Below are 5,775 nucleotides of genomic sequence, written 5' to 3'. Positions count from 1 at the left end.
ATGGAATATATATGATGCATGTTATCATATGAAGAGTTATATCAAACATTAGATATGATAATCCTACTTTCCATCTTTTGTCATTATCTTATGATGGCCAACAAGGGAGCCTTAAATTTATTGCCTTTTTTTAAATAATAAAGGTGCTTTAGTCAAGGAACTTTATATAAGGGATAACCATTTAATCATTCAATTCATACTATTTACTTTAGGAGAAAAATATTTAAAATTAAACTTATTAGAGAAGGGAGTTTCACTATTTGAATTCAAAATTTCATATGTTCTTTAGATAAAATAAAACATTTTTTTTATCTTTAATGTATACATGTATCTAAAACATATATCATGAAATTTATTGTCCTATATGTAATATACAACTTACCATACTAAAAAAATACTTGCTAGTTTAATGGAATTGGAAGTTGATAGGAATAACAATTATATAAAAAAACTATATTTTAATAATAAATAAAGCGATGCATTTGCTATTAACTCTCTTACACAATATCATATGAATTGTGATTGTCCATCCTTACAAATAAACTGTCCATTCTTCATTCCAATATTTCTTTCTCCATTCTCTTATGATGACATCCTAGATTAAAATGTTCTTAAAATATATAGATGCACACCATTGAATTAATAAATGATTGAAATTACTATATACTTATTTATAAATGTATAAAAATAAATTATGTTGTGTCGACAATATATAAGTAAGATATCAAAACATAGATGTCTGCTGGAATAGCTCAGTTGGTTAGAGCGTGTGGCTGTTAACCACAAGGTCGGAGGTTCGAACCCTCCTTCTAGCGTTTTTTCATAATTTTGTATTTTTAAAATAAATAATTATCTGTACAATATGAATAAGGAAGGGTGAAAGATTGTTTGGAATTGAATGCTTAAGTTTAGTCATGTCTTCGTGCAAAACCATTTTCCCCTCACCACCATCACAACTTTTTTGTTGTTGCAATATTTTGACATTTAAGCAATTGTAGGTTAAAATCATTGAACTAGTGGAATTTAACCGAACTAGAAAATGTGTTTCAATTTTATGGTTCCATTCTTTTTTAAGGAACCATTTAAGATTAGTCTGGTTCATAGTTTTAGAGATTCAAAAATCGATCACATCAAATGACACATTTAAATATTTTTATTATTTCATATATGGTGAAGGAATAAAAAAGTTACGTTGACTAAAATATATTTTAGATTTAGGGTTTGACTCCTTTAATGTAATGATCTTATGATTATAAAAAATGAATTTGTTTTCACAATTGTAGTTACATATGATTCATTGATTGTGTGATTTATTTTTGAGAGAAGTTAATTTTTATTTATTTTTTCTAAAATAAATATGATCATGCGTTTACTTACTTTATAATAAAGTAGTCATGATTGATTTAATATGTCAAATAACTTTTTTTCCTATAACACAAGAAAGTTTAATATTCTTTACTCTTCATGAGTAATTACTTATTTGATTTGAAATTGTAACATTGAAAAATGGGAATAAAATTGCTTAGTATGCTTAGAGTTTGTATAAACTCATTTTATGAAGCATAATAACCAAGTATATTAATAATTAGTGTATCTTATAATCAAGAGTAATTACTCATTCTAATTCCTCATGCTTTTCAATTTTACCAGTTTGTTCCTTGAAAAATTTAAAAAACCTATAATTGTCCAGAAAAATTTCAAATGTTAGACAAATTAGTTCTTTTAAATATATTTTACAACACTTGATATAGACTAATTCGACCAACATTTGAAAATTTTGGGGACTATTTCAGATTTTTTAATTTTTGAGAGACCAAACTGGTAAAATCGAAAAACATGAGGGACTGAAATATATATTTGCTCTATAATCAATAGTGCATCAAATTTATTAATAATTACTAATTCCTTTTATTTGTATGAAATGTTGAGGATATTGTTAAAAAATATTTCTACTATAGATACCTGCAAACTTTATAATATTTACATTAATGTGTTTATTTGGTTTAGCAATGATTATATATATACACTATATTTCACAATCGACTATTCATAAAAATTAAAATATAAATAGTTATTTTAATTTCTCTACACACGTGTCATTTGGTAATTAGAGTATTTAACTTTTTAAAATCATAATTATTGATAATTATTCTCTAAAGTTTTCAATATCGTGCACCCCAATAATTATCTAACTAAAATCTTGCATAAAACTAAATAAAGTATATATATTAAATGTATATAATAATCTATATTAAATTAGTAATATTTTAATGCTTTTGCCTTTATTATATAATAATTTCATATTTTTAACCATGTTTTGATAATTGCTTATGCTGGTTATTTAGGACTCTTATACAAATTTTATGTTATTGATTATCTAAGCTCTTTATATATATATATATATATATATATACTTGCTAGTTTAATGGAATTGGAAGTTGATAGGAATAACAATTATATAAAAAAACTATATTTTAATAATAAATAAAGCGATGCATTTGCTATTAACTCTCTTACACAATATCATATGAATTGTGATTGTCCATCCTTACAAATAAACTGTCCATTCTTCATTCCAATATTTCTTTCTCCATTCTCTTATGATGACATCCTAGATTAAAATGTTCTTAAAATATATAGATGCACACCATTGAATTAATAAATGATTGAAATTACTATATACTTATTTATAAATGTATAAAAATAAATTATGTTGTGTCGACAATATATAAGTAAGATATCAAAACATAGATGTCTGCTGGAATAGCTCAGTTGGTTAGAGCGTGTGGCTGTTAACCACAAGGTCGGAGGTTCGAACCCTCCTTCTAGCGTTTTTTCATAATTTTGTATTTTTAAAATAAATAATTATCTGTACAATATGAATAAGGAAGGGTGAAAGATTGTTTGGAATTGAATGCTTAAGTTTAGTCATGTCTTCGTGCAAAACCATTTTCCCCTCACCACCATCACAACTTTTTTGTTGTTGCAATATTTTGACATTTAAGCAATTGTAGGTTAAAATCATTGAACTAGTGGAATTTAACCGAACTAGAAAATGTGTTTCAATTTTATGGTTCCATTCTTTTTTAAGGAACCATTTAAGATTAGTCTGGTTCATAGTTTTAGAGATTCAAAAATCGATCACATCAAATGACACATTTAAATATTTTTATTATTTCATATATGGTGAAGGAATAAAAAAGTTACGTTGACTAAAATATATTTTAGATTTAGGGTTTGACTCCTTTAATGTAATGATCTTATGATTATAAAAAATGAATTTGTTTTCACAATTGTAGTTACATATGATTCATTGATTGTGTGATTTATTTTTGAGAGAAGTTAATTTTTATTTATTTTTTCTAAAATAAATATGATCATGCGTTTACTTACTTTATAATAAAGTAGTCATGATTGATTTAATATGTCAAATAACTTTTTTTCCTATAACACAAGAAAGTTTAATATTCTTTACTCTTCATGAGTAATTACTTATTTGATTTGAAATTGTAACATTGAAAAATGGGAATAAAATTGCTTAGTATGCTTAGAGTTTGTATAAACTCATTTTATGAAGCATAATAACCAAGTATATTAATAATTAGTGTATCTTATAATCAAGAGTAATTACTCATTCTAATTCCTCATGCTTTTCAATTTTACCAGTTTGTTCCTTGAAAAATTTAAAAAACCTATAATTGTCCAGAAAAATTTCAAATGTTAGACAAATTAGTTCTTTTAAATATATTTTACAACACTTGATATAGACTAATTCGACCAACATTTGAAAATTTTGGGGACTATTTCAGATTTTTTAATTTTTGAGAGACCAAACTGGTAAAATCGAAAAACATGAGGGACTGAAATATATATTTGCTCTATAATCAATAGTGCATCAAATTTATTAATAATTACTAATTCCTTTTATTTGTATGAAATGTTGAGGATATTGTTAAAAAATATTTCTACTATAGATACCTGCAAACTTTATAATATTTACATTAATGTGTTTATTTGGTTTAGCAATGATTATATATATACACTATATTTCACAATCGACTATTCATAAAAATTAAAATATAAATAGTTATTTTAATTTCTCTACACACGTGTCATTTGGTAATTAGAGTATTTAACTTTTTAAAATCATAATTATTGATAATTATTCTCTAAAGTTTTCAATATCGTGCACCCCAATAATTATCTAACTAAAATCTTGCATAAAACTAAATAAAGTATATATATTAAATGTATATAATAATCTATATTAAATTAGTAATATTTTAATGCTTTTGCCTTTATTATATAATAATTTCATATTTTTAACCATGTTTTGATAATTGCTTATGCTGGTTATTTAGGACTCTTATACAAATTTTATGTTATTGATTATCTAAGCTCTTTATATATATTCACAAAATGTCTACTAATAATATTTTATATGTCAAATTATATAATAATAATAAGTAATATTAAAATATATTAAAAAGGGTAAATACATTATATTTAATCACGTCTAAAGTCTGGTCCAGATTCAAAAGTTAATCTAATCAATAATTAGGGTTAGATTATTCTTCTTGTCTAAGACTGAATTCGAGTTTAAAAAATACCCAAACCAACATTTAAGGTTAAATAAGGAATAAAACTTACCCAACTCAAATCAATTTCTTCCAAGAGATACTATTAATTTACATCTGACTCATATGGAAATCTAATTCAATATTAAAATGAAGCAAGAAAATAAAGTCAACATTCTTTGTATATTAAAATGAAATTTGGTGGGGCTTACGGATCTAAACTCATGATCATATACATACACGTGTGATTGTTAACTAGTTTGGCTTTAAATCGTTATGTATGATATATGGATGGTTTATTTGTATCATATGATATCTATGACACAATGTTGCTAGTGTCACCTATATGTCACTTATGAATATTTAATTTTGTCCATCCTATCTTTGATATAAGAAAAGTGGGTAATGGAAAGAAGAAAAAAAGGAAAAAGAAAGAGATGGGCAATATTGTATTTTTTATGATTTTATAAAGTCACTAAATTATTTTGACCACCATATTTCACTCAATGTTTTTCTTTTCTTAGATCGCTTCTATTCAAAATATTCAAATGATATATAATTTAGCTCAATGTTCGCAAGTTTATCATGATCGCCTAGCTAAATAATTTGATTCATCAAAAATGGTCTTCTTAAATAAAAGTTCTTCAAGGCATTTATAGAAGTGAGAACAACTTTAAAACAAATATTCATTTATGAATAACATTTGCTCAGTTTGGAATGATATCAATATATGATGTAGTTAGTTCAAGGAATCCAATGCATCTTAAAACTAGTTCAAAGATAATGTTTAATTTGTGAGATTTGTGGTATTTGATATATTTTTCTTAATGTTATGAGAAGTTCTCTTTATTGTTTAATTCTATATAAAGGAGTATAACTTTGCATAATATAAATTTGTTCTCTGGTTTTCTCATTTTGTGTGTGCTATTGGAGCTCCTTTGCTACAATGTTGTTGGAGTAAAAAGTTTGTATTGCCAAAAATAACAAGTTACTCATTCTAAAAACATAATATTTAATTGAAGAATAATTATTGAAACAAGAAACATTCTCATTAACTAAATACCAATTATTTTAAATAAATTCAAATTATTATACAAAGGAAGTATACATAGACTACTATGAGTAAAAAAATTAAAGTCTTGGACATTTTCTAGACATTAGATACATTTGTCTGTGGACGAGCTTAGTCCTTTAGACA

The 5,775-nt window shown here is 24.6% G+C and overlaps 2 non-coding genes across 2 annotated transcripts; both read left to right on the top strand.

Annotated features, from left to right (window-relative positions):
* The first annotated feature begins 741 nt into the window (after window positions 1–741).
* On the top strand, window positions 742–815 carry TRNAN-GUU. The gene has a single exon. It is a non-coding gene; the product is annotated as a tRNA-Asn (tRNA).
* Window positions 816–2,757: 1,942 nt separating this feature from the next.
* TRNAN-GUU lies at window positions 2,758–2,831 on the top strand. Its single transcript has one exon. It is a non-coding gene; the product is annotated as a tRNA-Asn (tRNA).
* Window positions 2,832–5,775: the final 2,944 nt, after the last annotated feature.

The sequence above is a fragment of the Lupinus angustifolius genome, unplaced genomic scaffold (assembly GCF_001865875.1).
Source record: "Lupinus angustifolius cultivar Tanjil unplaced genomic scaffold, LupAngTanjil_v1.0 Scaffold_61_1, whole genome shotgun sequence".
NCBI classification, from domain to species: Eukaryota; Viridiplantae; Streptophyta; class Magnoliopsida; order Fabales; family Fabaceae; genus Lupinus; species Lupinus angustifolius.
This window is presented reverse-complemented; position numbering and strand designations above follow the sequence as displayed.